Below are 21,881 nucleotides of genomic sequence, written 5' to 3'. Positions count from 1 at the left end.
GTGTCATATGCAAATAATCTTGAGGTACCATGTAATGGCAGGTTGCATAAATCATTGATGTATAGTAGAACAAGTAGTGGCCTAATGTTACTACCTTGTGGCACATCCACTTCTATTTGTCCCAACGAGCTGTTTATTTTATCAATTGAAACATACTGTTTCCGTCCTGTAAGGTACGAATGATGTTATTAGCAACTCCCTTTCTTCCATAGCGATCCAGTTTCCTAAGGAGAACGTCATGATCAAGCGTGTCAAAGGCTTTTTTTTTAGTACAGAAACAATCCTCCTACAATTTATTTGTGTCTATATTTTCAATTACCGAATCTATGAATTCATACATTGTAATAGGCGTACTAGACACAGATTTAAAACCGAATTGCAGGTTATATAAGATGCTATTTTCTTTGATAAAGTTATTGAGTCGACGTACGAGGAGTTTTTCGAAAATTTTGCTAAGCACACTAAGGGTTGAAATGGGACGGTAATTATTTATATTCGTTACATCGCCTGCCTTAAAGACGGGAACAACTCGAGCGACTTTTAGACTTTCGGGATAAACCCCCGATGCAATGATCTTATAGTTTGAATAACTTCATTAACTGTAGCAGGTCGCAAGAAAATGGTAACAAAAAAACATAATCTCTCATCTCATATAAATCATATTAAAAATAAAAAAAAACGATTATGATTGACTGAAATGAATTTCTTGGATTATAAACTATCGATTTGGGTTCATGAACACCAAAGATTTTTCTCTAGATGAAAATATTTGCACATAAAGTTTAAGCGTCTCGAAAAAATGCTGATGGCGTGCAGTTCGGTCTGGTCGAATACCGACCTTATAATTTTATCAATTATATTGTACTAGCTGATCCCATACGAACTCCGTTTCACTTTAAACTTGGAAAATGTTATGAACAGTTTGTATGAAAGTCAATTGCCAAGCATTTTCTAGATGCACTTTCGAATACATTGTTAAGTAATAATTTCAAAAATATGAGACGATCACTTTTCTGACGTCTGCTACTTAATTTGAAATCATGAATCAATTGACCGTGGCGAAAACCCCCGTGTATAAATTTTGACTCGATTGTTGCATAACAACGCAAAAAAATAAACCCCTTTTGGTGACCTCTTATACAATCTTTGATATCTGAAATCGATTACCCTTCCCTCAAAACTCCCGTGTGCAAATTTCCTAAGCAGTTCATTGCATAATAACGTCAATATTGCAAAAAACAGTGGAAATTTAATTAATGTGGACGACCCTTTTCGTCGACCCCTGGCAAAACATTTGACATCTGAAATCGATTGCCCGTCCCTGAAAACTACCGTGTCCAAATTTTCACCCCATTCCTATGTATAATAACGACGGTACTGCAAAAATATGGAAAGGATGATATGGACGACCCCCTTTGCCGACCCCTTGCACTGAATTTAATACCTGAAATAGATTACCCGTCCCTTAAATCTCTCGTGTGCCAATTTTCATCTGAATCCGTTGTATTATAACTACAATATCGTATTAACAGTTAATTGTTAATATGGACGACCCCTTTTGCCGACCCCTGACTTTAATTTGGATAAGTGAAATCTATTGTTTGTCCCTAATAACTCCTATGTGCAAAGTTTCATCTCAATCTGATGTATAATAACGCCAATATCGCAAAAATAATAAACAGTTGATATGGACGACCCCTTTTGCAGACTCCTGACCCAAAATGCAATGCCTGAAATCGATTGGCCATCTCTCAAAACCCTCATGTGCAAATTTTAATCACAATCCGACAAAAAATAACGTCAATATCGCGAAAACAATGTTTGTCTTGTATGGACGACCCCCTTCAGAAGGGATCATCTGAAAATCCGAAAACATTTTTCATCATTCCTGGTTCTAATGAACATACATGCCAAATTTCAGCTCTCTAGCTCTTAAGACGGCTGAGTCTATAGAGGACAAACAAACAAACAAACAAACAAACAAACAAACCCACAGAAATTGCTTTATATATATATAGATTTCTGAAACAAGGAATATCAAGCCATCAAGTTCCTGGGAAATTCCGCGTTAAAATAAATAATTAATCAGTTGAACTATGATGCATGAAAGTACCTGTTGAAACGTGGAAAATCACCGACACCGGAATGGGTAGCGAATCCGAATTTTACAGGAGAAAAAGCACCGCCTGGAGGAGGGAACCTCAAGGAGCTGGAGCAGCTGCATCGTTCCCAAGAAACACGAAAGTTCTATCAGAAACTCAACGCATCCCGTAAAGACTTCGTGCCACAAGTCGAAATGTGCCGGGATAAGGACGGAGGTATCCTGACGGACAATCGTGATCAAAAGGTGGGAGCATTACTTCGATGAACACCTGAACGGCGCACATGCAGGAGACCAAGACTGTGGGGAAATGTACATCGTCGGCGTAGCCTACAACATAGAGGAGAAACTCCCAACGATGAGTGAAGATAAGGAAGCCATTCGTCAGCTGAAAAGCAACAAATCGGCTGGGAAGGATAGCATCGTAGCTGAACTCATCAAAATGGGCCCGGACAAGTTGACCGATTGCCTACACCGGTTGATGGTCTGGTTCTGGGACACAGAACAGCTATCGGAGAAGTGGAAAGAGGGCGACAAATTGGACTGTGAGAACTACCGAGCTATCAGTCATATACCGTGTTTGTTTTCTCCCCTCGATCAGTGGTCCACCGTACCCGACAAAAACAAACACAAATCGTCGCCAGTGTATTGCTACCTCACTCACTCACACGCTCTCCCGTAACACTGACAAAATTTTCGGGGCACTACCGCCCGATGGCAGTGCAACACCAGCGTCAAAACCAGTGCAACACCGTCCAAATAAACAAGCAGTTTGACAGCACCTAGTGGTGCACCAGTGCAACACTAGTGCAACACTCGGCATAAACAAATACGGTATTAAATGCCGGCTACAAAGTGTTGTCCCGAAGTCTACTCCGCCACCTAACGCCACAAGCAAACAGATGCGTTGGAAGTCATCAGGCCGGCTTCATGGAGGGACGGTCCACGACGGACCAGATCTTCACATTCCGGCAAATCCTCCAAAAATACCGTGAAAACCAAGTTCCTATGCACCATCTATTCATGGCCTTCAAAACCGACCGTGACGAGCTATGGAAAATTATGGACTAGAACGGCTTCTCCGGACAGCTGACTAGACTGATCAAGGCTACGATGGATGGAACGCAGTGCTGTGTGCGAATTCCGCGAGAATTGTCGAGTTCATTAGAATCGCGCAGAGGGTTTCGACAAGGCGATAGTCTACCCTGCATGACGTTCAACGTGGCGCTAGAAGGTGTTATTCGACGAGCGGTGGGCGTAATGTGGGGCACGATTTTCAACATATTAAGTCAACTTATCTGCTTTGCCGATGACATTGATATAGTCGGCAGATCATCTGCGGCGATCTACCGCAAACTGAAACGCAAAGCAGGAAGGATTGGGTTAATGTTTAATACGTCCAAGAAAAAGTGTATTCTGGATCCGACCGAACCCGCTTGTCCAGTAATAACAAGGTCACAATCGACGGCGACGAGCTGGAGATAGTCGAAGTCGTGCCTACTATGGACTCCACAAGCAACTGCGATCGAGAAGACTTAGCCCTCGCACAATGTATAACCTGTACACGACCCTCATTAGACCGGTTGTTCTCTACGGCCACAAGACGTGGATATTGCTCGAGGAGGACCTGCGCACACTCGGAGTATTCGAACGACGAGTGTTAAGAACCATCTTTAGTGGCGTTTAGGAGAACGGAGTGTGGAAGTGTGGAGGCGAAGGATGAACCACGACCTCGCGCGACTCTAAGGCGAACTCTGTATCCAGCAGCTAGTGAAGGCTGGCCGGATACGCTGGGCAGGGCATGTTGCGAGACTGCCGGATGACTGGCCTGCAAAACAGGTGTTCGCTACGAATCCGGTAGGAACGAGACGAGCAGGGGCACAAAGAGCGAGGTGGTTAGACCAAGTGGAGCGTGATCTGGCAAATGCGGGATGTCTGAGAAGTTGGAAAACGGTTGCCATGGACCAAGCTTATTATGTTCTACAAGTTATGTCGTGAGACGGAATACTATGTAAATTTAAAAAAATTAAAGATGCATGAAACACATTCCGAGCCAGAACTAAAGTGGAACAATTAAGAAGTACCTACACAAACAAATTTACCAGCTAAACATTAAAAAAACTGAAATTAAAACAGCGAGATTTGCTTTAAAATTTTCGCTAATGAAAACAATTGGTACTTGTTAAAAATGAGAAACGCTGCAATTATCAATTCTTTTTTTCAACCAAATGCAAGTGGGTGTGACGCTCCTCAGCATTAGAAGAAAGAGAAAAAAAAAACATTCCAACTTCAGTTTGTATCAAAAATTATCTCCATACGGCAGCCTGCAGTTAGCATCATATCGTCGTCCGGCGTTATTGAAAGTGAGTGAATCCACCGAATGGTGAAATCAAAGTTCAATAAAGTGGCAAATTGTGAGATTGCACAGCACAGCAGCGAAACCTCGGAAAAGCAACTTCATGAAGGTGGGGGTGGGTGGATGCTGCCATTATGTTTGTGTGTATGTATTTATGTGCGGTGGTAAAGCATCTTTAATCTATTTAGTGTGGTGGTGTACGACGATGATGTTGGCTTTTACACGATTTCACAGTTCATCGGGCATTTCGTTAAATTGGCTATATTAAAGCGGCAGCAGCAGCAGCGGCGAAGAGAGATAATTCGATTTCAAAATGCATCCGTGCCGTGGTTCAAAGTTGGGGAAGCTTATTGAGGTTAAAAAATATCAGCACGAGTCAAAGGTGTTAATCGTGAGCCAGTGCCAAGGTTAGCAATTTAACTTTCTTTGCTCTAAATTTAATTTTTAATTTGTGTGATATCAGCGATTATAGACTTTCATTAGTTAGGAGTAGACTAAGAAGAAATCTTTTAAACTGGTGAAATAACGTATGCTAGTTTTGAGCTTTATCAAAGTTAAAAGTAAGGTACCTTTACAATTTTGGACTATACAGACGCTTGTCTTCAAAATATTAGAAATAGTTTTGGAAACTTCAGATTTTTTTCATATCTTCTTGTGTATACTAATAGTTCGATTGCAATGAAAAAAAAAGTAACGGACGTCGATCTCATCATTCCTAAGCAGACGTTAATATCACCGAAATGAACTGCGAATAACTATACAAAGCATATACTAGCTCGCCAAATCATGCTTCTCATAATCAATCAATTGCATCCATACATTTATGACGGTTCCATTCCGATCGATGGTAAGATATCAATACCATAAAGGTGCAGATCCCCTCAATCGCCGGGCAGCGCACACCAGCTGGGCGCTCACTTCGGACATCCGGCGTGCCGGGCCCACGGAGCGGTGGTCTTCGTGAAGGTAAATATTTTCACAGATGGATGGCCACCGGATTGCTTCCTCCATCATCATCATCATCGGTAGGTACCCGGTATATGGCAACCGTCATTCCGAGTAATCAAACAGCGAATCAAAAACACTTTCCTTCACCTTGTTCCTTCAATCGGTGGTAAGGGTCTTTAGTGTTTTTTTTTGGTTATATTTGTCATTTTCTTCTCGATTAGTTCCATTATGTTACTTCGCTCCTGAATGACTGATGAGACAGTAACTGTTTTTAACGTTACTATTAACTTTTAAGATTTTAAGTCAAACTAACTAAATTCAAATTGACTTAACATTTCCGATAGCCAGCCCAAATGTTGATTGATTTAAAAAAAAAGTTAACATTAGGGAATAAAATATCTCTGAATCTCTGAAACAAAATTAGAAGTATTTTGGAAAATTTTAATACTACAGCAAAATAATAGGTAAATTATTCAAACTCATTTTAAAAAAAAACATATTTCAGCAACTTTAGATACAACTGCAAGGGTGTCAAACATGCAATTGGATAGTAGCATTTAACTTTGATTTTAACATTACTATTTATTAGAATGGAAATACATATTTGTAAGGGACAGTATTTTAAGTTTTGAAGAACCCCAGATGAAATGATGATATTAAACTACTAAAAAAGCAGTTATAGCTACAAAAGTGCATAGCTCAGCTTAGCTTGTTTGACTACTTATATCTACTTAAACCGTTAAGCCCGAAATGCTTTAATTATTTTTCAAAAATACCACCATTTTCTTGTGGTTTCATTAAAAATATAATATTATATTATATTGTATCAAATCATTCAATGCATTTCGAATCTCACGATTGCTGGCGTGGCTAATTGGAACAAGTTCCACATCGCCAATGGTTGCTACTCCGTGATTGATCGAGGCCATGAATTTTGTACAAGGGCCAAAAGAATTGGGATTAGCAACTCATTCTCAATGCACAAAACTTATGCTCTCCCTTGAAAAAAAAAAAGAAAAAAAGATCAATAACGGCGCCGGCAACGTCCTAGTAGTCAAAGAGGGATGAAGGAAGGATTGTTAGTAAGATACTTCTAAGGATCAAACATAAATCTGTTATTCCAGTTTTCTTTAAAAGCTTGTTTTGAAAAACTCTGAAACAATGATAAGTCAGGTTCACCAGCTATAAGGGTATATACGGACGATAGTATTAGCGAAAAATTAGCCTCAGCCATAACTTCGAATTTCGACTTGCTGGCGGCCTCACCAGTGATGCTAGGTACGTTTCTAAAATCTGTATTTGCTTGTTTTAAACAGTTTAGTTAATGATAATATTTTTGAATTTTTTAAATTTTTTAACTAACTAGCTAATCGTTTGAATTCATTACGGGGCGTCCCTAAATGGTTGAAGTTAAGCCATCTTTTGCTAGTAAATTTTCAAGGTGAATTTAAAACATCTGAAATATATTTTCATGTACTGCTTGGTAGATTAAAAAAGAGTTGTTTCTAACTTCTAAACGAATGCAAAATCATTCACTGTTACCAAAAAGTGAATTAATGAAAGCCCCGTCTGTATCTCTGACTATTTCATACATATCCACATAATTCGTTACATCGTTTAAGTGTGCGATACAGACAGTTGTTATTTCGTTCAGATAAATTATGCTTTTAATTCAACATTCGAATTGAAATCTACGGGAAAGTTGCAAATTCTCAGTACTCATTAAAAAGTTTTAAAATAACAATGCAATTAAAAAAATATAATCATTTTCCAAATATCAATGCACTTGGCACCCCTAAACACCCAAAAAAAAATCAAAACACGGACATCTGTGTATCGCTTTTCCACAGGGCAAATTAGTCGATATTAGTACCGGTTAATCGCGTTTATCGTGCGCCCTTCTCAAAAATCGATTCTGTTCTCCCATGGTTTGAGGTTAGGGCTGAGGCCTCCTGCTAAGGTGGTGTTCGTGTAGAACTGTCAATAGGTATATCCTAATAGAAAGCTTCTATACGTCTGCGAATCTATTTTCAAGTATCTCAGGAATGGTTGTTTTAGTTAGGGAGAGGGTTAGATCAGGAGCCATTTTTGGAAAATGGTGCGATCTTTGGTTGGCCTACACTTCCTATGCTGAACTCTCAAATAAACCATTGTCGGTTTTTCATGTATTATACTTAAAAAAAATATTACTTTTACAGGAAAACAGTATTTTTGTGCCACTGTTAAAAAAAAAGAAAAAGAAATTGTATACTTTAGGACCAAAACTTAATCTGCATCACAGCAAAGATGAATGTAAGGATTTGTTCAGCGGATACTTTTGACTTCTGTAATATCGATTATTTTCTCCTACGCTTCTGTGATTACTGGTAAAGGTTCAAAATTCAAGTGATTGATGCAGAAGAAATAATTCTATATATTCTTTTATTCTTCGAATGCTCCGCTAAAGCTTAGAAGAAGAATCATTGGTGAAACTATCTAACCCGGTGTGCTCTGCTACACCTTCCGAAAACAAATGATTTGTTTAAATTATTCAAATTACCTATGAATTGTTCAAAAAAAATTTTTTTTTTTCGAACAACTGCTTCAAAATGAGATCTGTAAATGGAGATTCAAAAACAAAAAGCTCGACCATCAAACCAAATGAGTTGTTAAGCTGAATTAAATAATAAATTTTCGAAAATTGGATTTGTTTTTGCAACTAACATTAAATTCAAAACCTGTCATGTTCTTGTTTGACAATGATTCAAACGCTTGAGTTTACTCAAGAATAGTATGGCACAAGAATTTTCCCCCTTATCCACTTAAAATTTCTTTAGAGAAGCATGAAATATAAATAAATGAACATAGTATTGGAAATTGTTTCCACTACTTATAAATTTCTATTTTTTTTTCGAACGAAAGAACGTTTTTAAAAAAATATGTAAACATAAAAAATACCTCTAAATCACTTGTACAAAAAAAAAAAACAATAAAATAATAACGTATTCAAAAACATTTACGGTTATTATCCTTTCAATGCATCTCTTTTAAGTTGCCCATTCTTCGTAAATATTAAATAGTTTCAAATGGATTTAAGAAGATTTTGAAAATACTTAGCTCTGAAGTTTCCGTAAATCCATGGACTCCTTAATTAATCCATCTTCTCAATGCCAGAGCTTCCACCGGACGGAACTTTGGTTTTTTCCAAAGACCTGACCGAACTGATCGTTAATAAGCTGCTGATGATGTGCTCTAAACTATAGGTACAATTTACAATGGCCCTTATTCTGCGCCGCGCGTGACGTGAGGATTGTCACCTCACCTCGGAGTCACCGTGAGTTCTGTCACCTTATTCCCGGAGTCGATGGGGGTAAAGTGACAGAAGTGAGTGACTGAATGAACCCATGTGTCAAAATGGCGAAATTTGCGCTGATCGCTTGTGCCGGTGTTTACATTTCGAGTTTTGGAAATTGAATTTTAAAATAACGAGTGAAAATTTCACTTCTTCCGGGACCAGTATCGGATTGTACGGTTTCAGCAAGCTGATTGGAACGAAAAATGGGACAAATTTTGCTGCAAAAAGTGGAGTTTTGATCATAATTGCTGTACAAGCTCAATGTGGGCCCGGAAACAGCACCGAAATGGAGAAAAAAATCCACATAAACGCAGAAGTGGATGGCTATTGCCTTAAAAGACCAGTGTTAAACTTTCGGATATCTACGAAACCTTAGCTGCTGTTTCAGGTTGGTTAAATAAGTTGCTGTTTAGTAAAACAGTTTAAGTAAAATTGTCTTTTGTTTTCATTTCAGCAGTATGTGGAAAAAACTATCAAACGCTGGTAGGAACCAGTAAGTCAATCAACTCTACAGGCACCTGGTGGAGGAGTTTTGCATTTACCGAATACATTAATAGATGATGATTCAAAAAGGCAACCGGCGCTTTTCGCCTAGTGAAAATATTACCGACTCTTTCAGCAACGCCAATAAGCCAATGCATCTTTTGTCGGTCAGCAACATCGCAAACGAGTTTATTTTCTTGGCAGATTTGGATTAATGAGTGTAGAAATTACTAATGTTATTTTGGAGCAGAATTTTGCTTGATTTGATTGCTGAAAAATGATTTAGCTGATTAGCCTAGATTATTTATTGTTAGGCCAATTTCATATTTTCAAATCACAGTTTGCAAATACAGTTTGGAAACAAATAAAACAAGATTTCTCATTTCTTGCTGGACATTTGTGAGTTTAATTTATTTATAGAGATGGGGGGAAAATTACGAAACAAAAAAAAATATAAATTCAAACTACGCAAACATATGCATTTTTGTATAAAAATTTGCCTCCTCTGACAATTCTCCTCTTCTGCGAATAAATTAATCAGATTGTTTTTAAAATCGTCATACTTTGACGTGATTAAACATGAAGAGTCTAATTATTCAGTTTTGCATTATTTTTCTCTTAAATTTCTATCTCGTCGCCACCTGAAAAGGTACCGACAATTCTCACCTAAATTCGTCACCCGAATGCGACAATTCTCACCCACGGTGACTACGAGAATAGGGTAAAGAACTCATAAAGTTCATCCGACGTGACGTTCCTCACCTAAACCGACTACTGGAATAGAGTGACTTGGGTGACTCGACTATCGTCACGTCATGCGCGGCGCAGAATAAGGGCCAATCAGTTCTTCAACAATTTATTTACTAAAACAAGTTTTAAAAGAATTGACTAATTTTGGCAGGAGAAAATAATTTTCGCTGCTTTTTCCGCCAAGGCTTACTTCAGTCCTCCATATAGAGCTACAAAAGTGGTAAAAAAAATGCACATACCTAGAACCGAACTCGAGCCCTCCGAGTCCACATTCCGGCACCTTATCCTAAGGCAAACTAGTCAGTTGAATTATGCACGCTCCAGCTCTATAGTTGAGGTTTTTTTGACAAGCGTGTCGAGAAAAGAAAGCAAGAGACCCGTTTGAGTACCAATAAAATCCACGCCCATTTATCACTTCACTTCAATGATACATTAAATCGTTTAAAAACAATCAACATATACAGCTACTTTTTGGTAACAAATTTACCTACGAACATACTTATCATCCGGCCGATTCAACTTGTTTTTGGGCAAAGCGTATCTTAAATGAATGATGAGAAATCCCATAATAGGGATATTGCTACACACACATGCAAGAGGTCTGTTGGGCACACATCAGAGGTTTTTATATGCGAAAAAAGAAAAAAGTATATTTCGGATAATTTCCTAACAAGTGGAAACGATTCTGTGAGTATTTTATTGGATACTAGCTGACCCGGTGTGCTTTGCTACACCTTTCAAAAACAAATGTTATTTTCAGAAACTTTTTAATTTTTTTAATTTTTTTTTAACTTATGAAATCTGGTTGTTTTTTGCTTAATATGTTCTAAAAACTGATAAGAGAGTCCCCCTGTCCTCCCTTTCACCCCCTGCTGAATGGAGGACGGGATCTTTAATAATCATACCCATTTTTTTCGTTCCACAAAATCCTCTTATACAGACAGACAGACAGACAGACAGACAGACAGACAGACAGACAGACAGACAGACAGACAGACAGACAGACAGACAGACAGACAGACAGACAGACAGACAGACAGACAGACAGAAATTCATTTTTATGTATATAGATCAGTGCGGAATCAAGCAAAACAAAATGAAATAAACAAGCCAACCTTAATTGTAACGCTCATTGAACGGTTTCTCCAGATCCTTTGTTCACTTATTTGGGTCTATCATATAAAATTTTGAACCAGGAAGATGAAGAAAGTGTTTTCGTCACGAAATTGATTAAGAAACTTGAGCAATATTTGTCCTGCTTCCAACAAAAATGCGCGTATCCTGTACAAAGTCTTCATTTTATAAAAAGAACCTCACTATATAAAAAAAAATATATTACAAACATGTCGAAAAATGTTCTAGCTTTTAAAAAATGTTCGTACAAAAGAAACTTTTAAATATTTTTCATAAATTCTTCAAAAAATATCCTTCTTTCGTCGATTTGTATTCATTTAACATGGGGCTTTCACATTGGTTTGCCCAACGACTTGCTTATACTAATGCACTGTGCAAAAGCCCAATAGAAACATTTTTACGATGGTGATGATTTATCAAATCAAGAAACTGCAACTAATTACAAACCGGTACCTGGTCAATCGACAATCAAAGTAGAAAAACAGAAAGGAATCTAAATTGAACCAGTAATTTACAATTAGGTTGTTTTTATAAAAATAAGAAGAAATGAGTCCTAAAAAATAACCACATTTGTATGATTCGTTACAATTGGATGGGATTATAAAATAGAATCAAAGTCAAAATTAGCAAAAATTCAACTTCATTTTACTTTAAAGCATCCTTTTTTTGTAATAATTTTATACATATCTATATATATTTATCATTTTATAAGTTATTACTTCAGCGACCATTCTCTCCAGCTGACCGACTTGATAAAAACAGTAGGTACGGGTTAAGTAATTCAATAATTGTTTTGGGCTTGTGCAATCTGAAAGTTACGCGATGGTACCCCAACATTACTTTCGCCGGTAAAGGGAATATCCCTACATTCTACCTCGTGTTATGTCATCGTCATCACCGAATGACGAAATAAAAGCACCAAATTATACCCTTAAAAATCGAATGTGCCACTCAACGAAAGTAAGAGTAATTCAAAATATATCGCAAAATAAATGCAATATCGGTGTGTCCGATGCGATGCATAGTCTCATCGTGTCGTGGGTACATTTTATTTCGCTTTTTACTTGGATTTGTCGGCCGCAATCGAAAGTGGACCATGCGTCGTTCCTTTTGCGACAATTACGTAAAGAAGTTGAATTGCCTACCGACCGGTAGCAGCCGGCAATCCGTGGAACGACGAAGCAGCAGGGAAAAAGGGTAACCTGTTTAGTTCTGCGTTTTGTTTCGGTTTTTTTGTTATTTCGGTGGAACAGCAGCAACTGCCTCGAAATAACCGATCAATCCCATGCCGAAAATTGCAAACCCCCTGACCGGTTTTTTTCGGTTGCGTCCCTAGGTTTCCTTTGAAATAATAAAAAAAAGCACGATGACGGCAGCTGGGTTGCCAGGTGCCCAGATTTGTTTGTAAAACACAGACTTTTGACACTTCGTCCAGATATTGGTCAGACACAGATTTTGCCCAGATTTTTTATAAGAGTGCCCAGATTTTACAGACCTTCAAAATTGAGTGATGAAATCAATATAATATACGGATATGATCAGTAACTGTTAGATTATACTAGAAATCTTGCTTGTATGCATTGGTATTTCTATTTTTTTAAACAAGATCGGCATAGAACGTGGTATAGGAAACAGTATTTGTGTTATATAGTCCTCAACTCGAAAATAACCCGAATACAAAACCACACATCCACCCCTCAGCCTGAATTTTAAGGCCCTGATAACCTGAATTTTGGAAATAGGCCTGATTTTTTAATTCTACAGAAAATTGAATGTTTCAGTAAGCAGAACTTTGTACAGATCCGTTCAAAACTCAATAGAAATTCAATGCTTGCTCGTCGTCACTCCAACCTTGAACTCAAAAACTTCACGCTTGTTGGATTCAAACTTTCTATCAACGCTATAGCATTTTCAGGCACATTTGTTTTATAACTTTCAAATTTAACTGCGGTCTTCGGGAAAGTTGGTTATTGCGTGAAAATTTGCCGAAAAAGTGCAAAAATTTCTTAAATGAATTTTTCCTAGTTTCGATAGTTATTTCTTAAACCAGAGCTGGTAGAAAAAAAAATCATAATTCCATATTAGGATAGCGTCTCCAAATGAGTCAAAATCTAATTTCAAATTTTTGGCACCTCGGAAAAATTTGATTTTTTTTTTGCCTTGAGTTATCGAACCTTTATCTGAGTCATTTTGACATTTCTTAAATATATGCGACTTTATATGTAACAGTACTTGTAAGTCTTTAATTTATCTAGCAGTGAAAAGTAATGTCCTTTTTAGTAGGGAAATCTTAAGATTATGATTTTTTTTATACAGATGGATAGAAGGTTAGATGAAAATGAAAAATGGTGAAAATGAGCGGGGTGAAAATGTATACAAAAAATACATAATCTTTAGATGTCCCTACTAAAAAGGACATCACTGTTCACCGCTAAGGCCGATAAATTAAAAGCTACAAATATAAACTACGATGGTTAATCTCTTCATAAAATGACTTGTAAGTTTATTGAAATTTAGTCAAACTACAATATTCACCTTAGATATTGCGACACTCCTTATAAAAAGCTGGACGTTTTACGGAAAAACATATCATGTTTTCGCCCAAACAATTGTTCAAAATAATAAGTATAGAAACGGAATGAATGATTGATTTGTGTTGCAAAGTCAAGTGTACATTTTACCCCAAGTTATTTACTTGAGTATTAATGACTGGAAAATATGATCGTCGTATGCAAACATTCGTTCACATTTCTATAGAAATCTGAATTTGTGTATCAAGTTCATAAAACGGTTCTTGCGTATCTTTTGCTGCAAAAACTTTCGAAATCTGCCACATGTAAGTTAAACGTTCGATAGCTGATCAATCTTTGATAGAAAATATGAATAAAAGGCATGAAAACAAAAAATATCACGTTTCAAGGTTGAAGTGGCAGTGAGCATGTAGCTAATTTGAAAGAATTATGAACGGTACTGTGTATCAGTACCACCAGATTTTACAACGGTGACCAAAAAAGGCACTCAGCTCGATCATTTTATGTTAGCCTGATTTATCCTGATTTTTTTAAAGCTCCCTGAATTTGGGGGAAAAAATGTTAGCAACCCTGCTCCAGGGTGAAAAAACACGCCACACGCTCCTTTTTTTAACTTAAAATTAATTTATTTTGGTTCAAAACAGGACTTAAGTGGCAGCCCTCAACTTTGAGTTCGACTGGGCAATCGCGGAACTAAGTTCTGATAGGCATACTCAAAACTAAGTTCGGCAGCCGAACTCAAATTTATCCTTTTTATTCAAGGGCGTTTAATTTTCAGGGAATTAAAAGATGGTTAAAATGATTTGTAACCGGATGTTGCTGTTCCGGTACATTGCATTGGAATAACAGAGCGGTGGAAAGTTTTGACACTCCCGGTCAAAACAACAAAGAAGACTTCCGGATGTTACTTCCCACGGGAAGTAAATAACATCCGGAAATCTATCATATGAGATTGATTCAACAATGCAGGATATCGCATGATATCTGTAGCTAAAATTAATCGATGTCCTTTTAATTGATTTTTTTCATTGAGGTTGATACGTTATAGTTTCGACATGATTCAGCTTTCATTTAGAACTCTCAAGATATCATACCTCGCTGCGATTAAGCATAAAATTTTATATTTTGAAAACAGAGGTATGAAGTATTCATCGAATCCCATGTTAATCGAAAATCAAAGATTTACTTGGTGAATTCTGTCGCACACATGGTGAATTTTGTTCACACTTGATGAATTCTGCCGCACATTTGATGAATTTTGCTGCTCATCTGGTGAATTTCCGCCCGTTCCAGTGCACATTTCCGCACACTTCAGAGTGCTACCAATCTGCTTTCCTCGCGTTCCAAATGAACACTTCATATCTCTGTGTGAAAACAGTGTTCATTAGGGTGGGTCATGTCGAATTTCGCAAACGAATTATATACGTTTTGTAAATTGGCCCATAAAACTGACGTGTTCAAAATTTCAGCTCAGTCGAACTCGATTTGACTAAACTGCTTAAAATTTCAGTTTTTCGAACCTCAACCTCACCTTTCGTCAGAAATCGACTTAATGATTTCAAAAATCACGTAAGGGGAGACTAGACTGCCCTAAATTTGTATGAGAAATTTCAAGCTTGTGAATCCTGTGCCTAGTACAAGGTCTCATGCCAAATTTGGGCCGGATCGGATCACGGGCAAGGGTCGCTCAACGAGCCTAAAGTTTGTATGGGATTTTGAGACATTTTGTTCGGGAGGAACATGGAAATCCAGTTTTTCATTAATAACTTTGGTCCCCTTCGGCCGATTTCTTTTGAAAACGGTTTTTCTTAAAGCCTAAACTATGACAAATATTTCATCCGAAGACTGCATTTCGATTCGACTTATAATAAAAAGAATAAACTTCAAAAATGGGGTAACTTTGTTCAGGGTGATATTCATCACTGTTTATGCTGCGTCAAAATGTTCGAAGCAGTGTCTCTCATTAATAGTGATGAATATCACCCTTAAAAAAGATAATTATTTTTTGAAGCTTAATCACTTTTGTGTTTTAACTTGAATCGAAATGCAGTCTTCGGATGAAATATTTGTCATAGTTTAGGCTTTAATAAAAACCGTTTTCAAAAGAAATCGGCCGAAGGGGACCAAAGTTATTAATGAAAAACAGAATTTTCGTGTTCCTCCGAACAAAATGTCCTAAAATCCCATACAAACTTTAGGCTCGTTGAGCGCCCCATTCCCGTGATTCGAACTGGCCCAAATTTGGTATGAGAACATGTACTACGCCTAGGATCAATTTAAGCCTGCAGCACAAAACTTTTTCAAATGTCGGGTCATTTGGGGCACCCTAATGCACACGTGAAAGAATGAAATGTTTTCCTTAACTTTTATCTTAACACATTGCGGACCAAATAGAAGATTGCAATTCAATGGAAGATAATGAATAATGGTTCAAAAGTCAAATCAATGCCTTTTTTTAAACTTATAAATGTCATGTCCCAAAACTAGAGATGATAGAAAAAATCTTTAAAAATATAAAATAGAGGCGCCAAAACTTCTGTTCCTTGTGTTATCAAACAATTTTAAAAAAAAAAAAGCAACAAAAATAAATTATTGACAGTATATTCAAATATCTGTCGATCAAAATTTTGTAGAGAAGATTCGTTTCTCAAGAGAAGAATATTTTTCAAGGGAAGAATATTAAATATTGAAGACTCGCATGGTCTCACGAAATTGCTGAATCCTGATTCTCAAAAACGATTGTCAATAGCTCTATTCAACGGTTTTGTACTTTTAATAAGAGATTTAATTAAAAGAATTTTTTAACAAAATGCAAAAACAATAGCATATGATGACCATGCGCAGAAAACTAATTTTAAAGTCAATAAGAACAAAAACCTGAGCAAAATTAGAAAATGCGCATAGTTTGAAATCAAACAGAAATAGTACCGATTTGGGTAATTTATGATTTTTTTGAAAGCAGTTATTATATTAGAGAAAATAAAGAATTTACCATCAGAAACTTATTGCTTTTTAAAGAATTTTTTTTATCGGAAATTCTTTACCTTCTTAAAGTATAAAAATGATAGAAAGGTGTTTTTTTATCAAAACTGATTTTCATTAAATGGCACATTTCTTATAAATGATTCAAAGCAGCCGCAAATAAGTAAATTCAAGTCACAAAGAAGGTAATATTTGAATCTTATGTGAATATTTTTTGTTCCATGTAAAACCCTATGCTTTAAAAAAATAGATTAATTTTCAAGGAGTAAATTCAGTTTAAAAACTGGTTTGATTTCACCGTGTAAATTAAGGCTAGAAATTAATTGATGATTCCTCGTTGATTTTATCCATACAACTGCAAAGTTTACATTTCTTACTCCTAAATATTTCATCTGAGTATTTGCTGATTTTTTTTTATTTTAAACCGGAGGACAAATTATCGAAATTCGACCAGACCGAACTAAACCTCATCAACATTTTTCGAGAAACTTCAGTTGAATGTATAAATGATTCCTAATAATAAAAATGCTATGAATTGTAAGATTTGAATCAGTAGATTTTATCAAAAAAACAAGTTGTCATCTTCATATTCGCTATTTTGGTTTTGTAAATGAGATTCAAATTCTGTTGTTTTTATTTTTTTTCAGGGCGATGGCGCTCAGTTCGGCCTGGTCAAAACCAAATCACATATTCTTTAAAAATTTCACTAAAGCTCATCATGTTAAATTTTAGCATAAATTAGAAAATAATATTTAATTATTACGTCGGTTCAGAAATCTTTCTAAGGTAAAAAACGAATCTCTGACTTGACTTCATTTGCAGATATCGACTCGTAATCGGAGTTCCATTTTTAATTACAAATATATAACTTGTAATTTCAATTATAGGCTTAATTCCATTACTCTAACAAAAGAGAAGATGAAAGATTAACGGAAGTTGACATATTACAGACCGCAAAGAAATATGAACGGAAAAGTCTCATATTTCTACCAACTAGTTCTTGGTAACAACTGAACGGAATTCTACCATTTTGTCATTTTTGAGTTGCTCGAAATTTCAAGTGGATTTTTTCAAACATGGTTTTAGTGTACATTTCACAAGTTTTCAGTTTACTGGAGCATAAAAGGTACTGAAAAACATTCACTGAGTAGCTGCACCAAGAATTCCAGATTTCTTGGAGGCATTCCTGATTTTATCCCGCATTTTCCTGATTGATTTAAAATCCCGACTTTTTCTCGCATTTCCCGACTTTTCCGAATGAGTGGCAACCGTGAACAATTTCATTGTTTTTATGCATTTTGATTGTTCATATTAACTGTAACGAATAGCCAATACCTGTCATATATCTGTCACTTTTTTGCATTGTTAAATTTATCAATCTGCAAAGTAAAAATTACTGATTTCCCATTTTATGAGCGCTAGAGAGTAAAATCTACAACACACAGTTTCAACAGAAATCTCAAGGTAGACATCTGAGATAATTTTTTTTTAATTTTTTATCCTCTAGATCGCTAAACCAGTCAGATTAGGGATGATTATCAGAATAACTTTAAAACTTTAGAAATCGTCTGAAAAATGAGAAAAAATAAAATTGAAAAGTTTTGAATGGCTCAAAAATTAATCAATTCGTTTTTAGAAGAAAATGAAGAAGAGGAGCTTTATGGATCACATTGGTCCGTGCCAAAAGCCCCTCAAAATTAAAAAAAATATGAAGAGAAGTATAATCTGAAATTTGTTGTAGTAAAATAAGTACAATTTTCGTTGGGCCTAGTACCTGGCAAGATGGTTCATGGATTTGGTCATTTTTTTCAAGTGATAAAAAATAACATCTAAGTGAGATACTGAGTTCTGTTACAAAGGCTGAAACTTTGGATAGCTGAACTGAGGAATTTGCAGCAACAAGCGTGCTTAATTCCATAAGTGGATGTTACGATTCTGATTGTTTGTATTTCGTAATATGAAACACCTTCAATGCGTTTCGATTAAACGACTAATCACGTTGATGGCAAACTTTTTGATGGCTTAATGGAGTCCATCGAATGCGTTCTTCAGTTTGGCGGTTTTCGTAACGAAAGTAAGCGTTCCAAATTGGATGTGCTCAATAGTTGGCGCATGTGGTTAGCAGCCAATATTACATAGGTATGTACAGATACAGATCTAATTGGGACTTACCTTTTCAGAAATCACTGAATCGAGCTGGCCCTGCAGTGGTAATTCCGGGTACCGATGCGATGATGGTCAATTCCGTATGGTACACCTATATTTTGTTCAATTTCCTGGAACCGAGCACATCAGTTCCAATCTTAGGCTTTGTTGTTTATTCGGAGCGCTTCCTCTTCTCGTAACTAATCTACCGTCCAGTGCACTTTTTTTGGCTTCGTGATGATCTGCTACGGGGCTGAGCACAACAACAATCCAGCAATTCTCTTCCGATCCACTACGAAGCCGAGCGCCTCGGATTTAGCAGATATCTACCACTCTCGGTCGGTAGCTCACTTACACTTCAAATTTCTTCAGGCACCAACTTTTTTTTGCTGAAATTGTTGCAGCCCGCAAAACTTCCTCCCCCAACTTCACCGCGAAGCTTTTGATCCACTTTCGATTCACACCGCGCGAAATAACACAAAAATACGAGTTGCCTTCTTCTGAATCGCTTGTAGTTTTTTTTTTCATTCGCTCTCTTTCGAAGTTCGTTGTGTTGTGATAGTTTCACTTTTCAGCGCTAAAGAGGAGAAGGCCCATACACCATCATCATTCCACAGATACGGCGTGGCTCAGTGCTGTGACGAACACGAATCTTGGCGTCCAAAACGGACAAGAGAAAGAAATAAAAGATCCAAAAAACAGCTGATTAAATAATAGCAGTTGGAATTATGTCGCCAGCAAAATGCGGATCATTCTGTGGGTCCGAAAATCGCCAGTCAAGATCTACCCACAAAAAGGTGCAATTTGTTAAAGAAGGTAAAAAAACACCCAATGAAACCGCTCGCTGGCTGGCTCTAGAAAATAAATATTTATAGCACAAAAACGGAAGAAACGATCCACGACACATTCATCTATGGGCTCAATCCAGCGCCCCGCAGCTATAGGCCTCTGTTTGTTTTTTTTTTCTTCGCTGGAGGTGCATAATGTGGCATATGAATGGGTATTGTTGATTCGAGATGTTTGCCGGTGTGCCCTACTACCCATGATGGGTTTCCTCGATCCGACGACCATGCAAATACCTATCTCACGACTCCCTTATAAGCCGTAAATGACTTTAAGATCGTTTTCTGTTCAAGTCCGCAACCTATATCTATGTTTCTATGTACCAGTACCAGTTGATACAATTGGTGTGTAAAACAACTAACGTATGGCCGTCGCGGGGGTCTATTCTTAACGTCTCTGTAGGGTCCCAGAAACACGAGAATTCCATATGCACCTATCTAAACAAGGCTAGCGGTAGTTGGCAATTTGTTAGCTGTGGAAAAAAGATCAACTCGTTGTAATTGTGATGCTAATGTTAATTCATAAGGGAGAACTATACATCAAAAGATCCAAAAATTACATCGTAAATTCCGAATGCTAAAAACTTTAAATAGAATCGTCCATATTACAGATCAACCGATTCGGCAGTCGATTTGAGGTCATTTTAACTTCTCAAATCCTGGGGTCTTAAAAGCTTCGCTTTGGTTCAAAACTCATTCATGATTTTTTGTTCTGCGGAATTTTTTAGTAACGTTTACATGAGTTAATTTGGACTTTTATGTTTGTATGGCATAATTTAATATTTTGTACTGAAAAATCAACATCATTCTTGTTTCTTCTGTGGAACCAAGCCTGACAATGGTATTTGTGCCAATTTATAAGTTCTTTAAAGGAAATGTTCCGCTGAACGCTTTTGTCGAAGACCGTAACTCCGTATCTTATTAGACAAAAAAGTTATAAGCTTTTGAATGAGGGCATTTCTTTTGGCAATGATGAACAATAAATTCAATTGACATCACTGCTGAGGCCTAGCGAGGAGTTGAATAACTACTTTTCACTCAATACTTCGCGAGGCATTCAACTCAGTAGGGATGTCAATCTAATTTATTGTTTTTCAATTCCAAAATACATACCCCTGTTAAACAATTAATAACATTTTTGCCTAATTAGATACGAAGTTACGGTCTTCAACAAAAATTTTCGGCGGAAAATTTCCTTTGGAGAATTTATAAATTGGCACAAAAACCATTGTTAGGCTCGGTTCCACAGAAGAAACAAAAATTATGTTGATTTTTCAGTACAAAATATTCAATTTTCCAAAACAAACATGAAAGCCCAAATTTACTCATGTAAACGTTACTTAAAAATTCTGCAAAAAAAATCAGAGATGAGTTTTGAACCAAAGCGAAGCTTTAAGACCCAGGTTTGAGAAATTCAAAAATGTCCCAAATCGACTCAGTCTAGTGTCAATGTCAAAAGATCGTCGACGAAAGAAGCACGGGCTTGAAGCGTGTCAATGTATGTAGGGCGGCATTGATCTTCGTAGCTTGGTAAGCAAAAAGGGTCACACCAGTTCAGGTGCCTAAGAGCGTATCGCAAAAAGCGCCTCGAGTCTTTCAGCACCGTTCTTGTAGTTGGGGAACCAGACGGCAGATCCGTATTCAAGAATGGAACGAACAATTCTGCAATATAGGCTTTTCAGGCAATACAATGAAAGCAAGACTTCTGGATGTTTTGCTGAATACGTAGTTAGTATGAGCCTTGAAATCCAGGCGCTGATCGAGAATGACGCAAAGATCGTTAATATGATCCACGCATGTGGACTGTTCTCCAAGGAAGTATTCCTCTATCAAAGGTTGCCGATTACGAGAAAAACTGATGACTGCACGTTTACTACGATTCAATGGCATCGAAGAAGTTGAACTGACTTTCCAGAAAATTAATATCGTGGCAGTCATTTACAGTGTAAAACTGTTTAAGGTCATTAGTATAGCAAAGTTTTGGGCCGTCTAGGAGTGAAAGCACGTCGTTGAAATAGATTAGAAAAATAATCGGTCCTAAATGACTTCCTTGTGGCACACCGGAGAAGACAGAAAACTGCCTGGAAAAGGTATTTGCGCCCAATCAAATAACTGCGAAACCAGCCAAGTAAAGTATGTACCACCGAACCCTAAGCGTCCAAGTTTCCCTATGGCAATTTCGTGGTTCACCTTGTCGAATGACAAATCGGTGTAGATGGCATCAGTTTGAGATTTTCAAGCACAAAAGAAGTGAACGTCAGCAAGTTGCTTGTAG

The 21,881-nt window shown here is 37.0% G+C and overlaps 1 protein-coding gene across 7 annotated transcripts in view; it reads right to left on the bottom strand.

Annotated features, from left to right (window-relative positions):
• The window catches only part of LOC129757466 (signal peptide peptidase-like 3), a 106,816-nt gene that overhangs the window by 76,420 nt on the left and 8,515 nt on the right, over nt 1-21,881 (bottom strand). For 6 of the 7 annotated variants that reach the window (XM_055754691.1, XM_055754693.1, XM_055754692.1 and 3 more), the window contains exon 2: nt 18,792-19,416. The gene's annotated coding sequence lies outside the window, so the exon portion shown is untranslated. The remainder of the gene's footprint in view (nt 1-18,791; nt 19,417-21,881) is intronic. The other variant, XM_055754698.1, reaches the window with a different exon arrangement.

The sequence above is a fragment of the Uranotaenia lowii genome, chromosome 3 (assembly GCF_029784155.1).
Source record: "Uranotaenia lowii strain MFRU-FL chromosome 3, ASM2978415v1, whole genome shotgun sequence".
NCBI classification, from domain to species: Eukaryota; Metazoa; Arthropoda; class Insecta; order Diptera; family Culicidae; genus Uranotaenia; species Uranotaenia lowii.
This window is presented reverse-complemented; position numbering and strand designations above follow the sequence as displayed.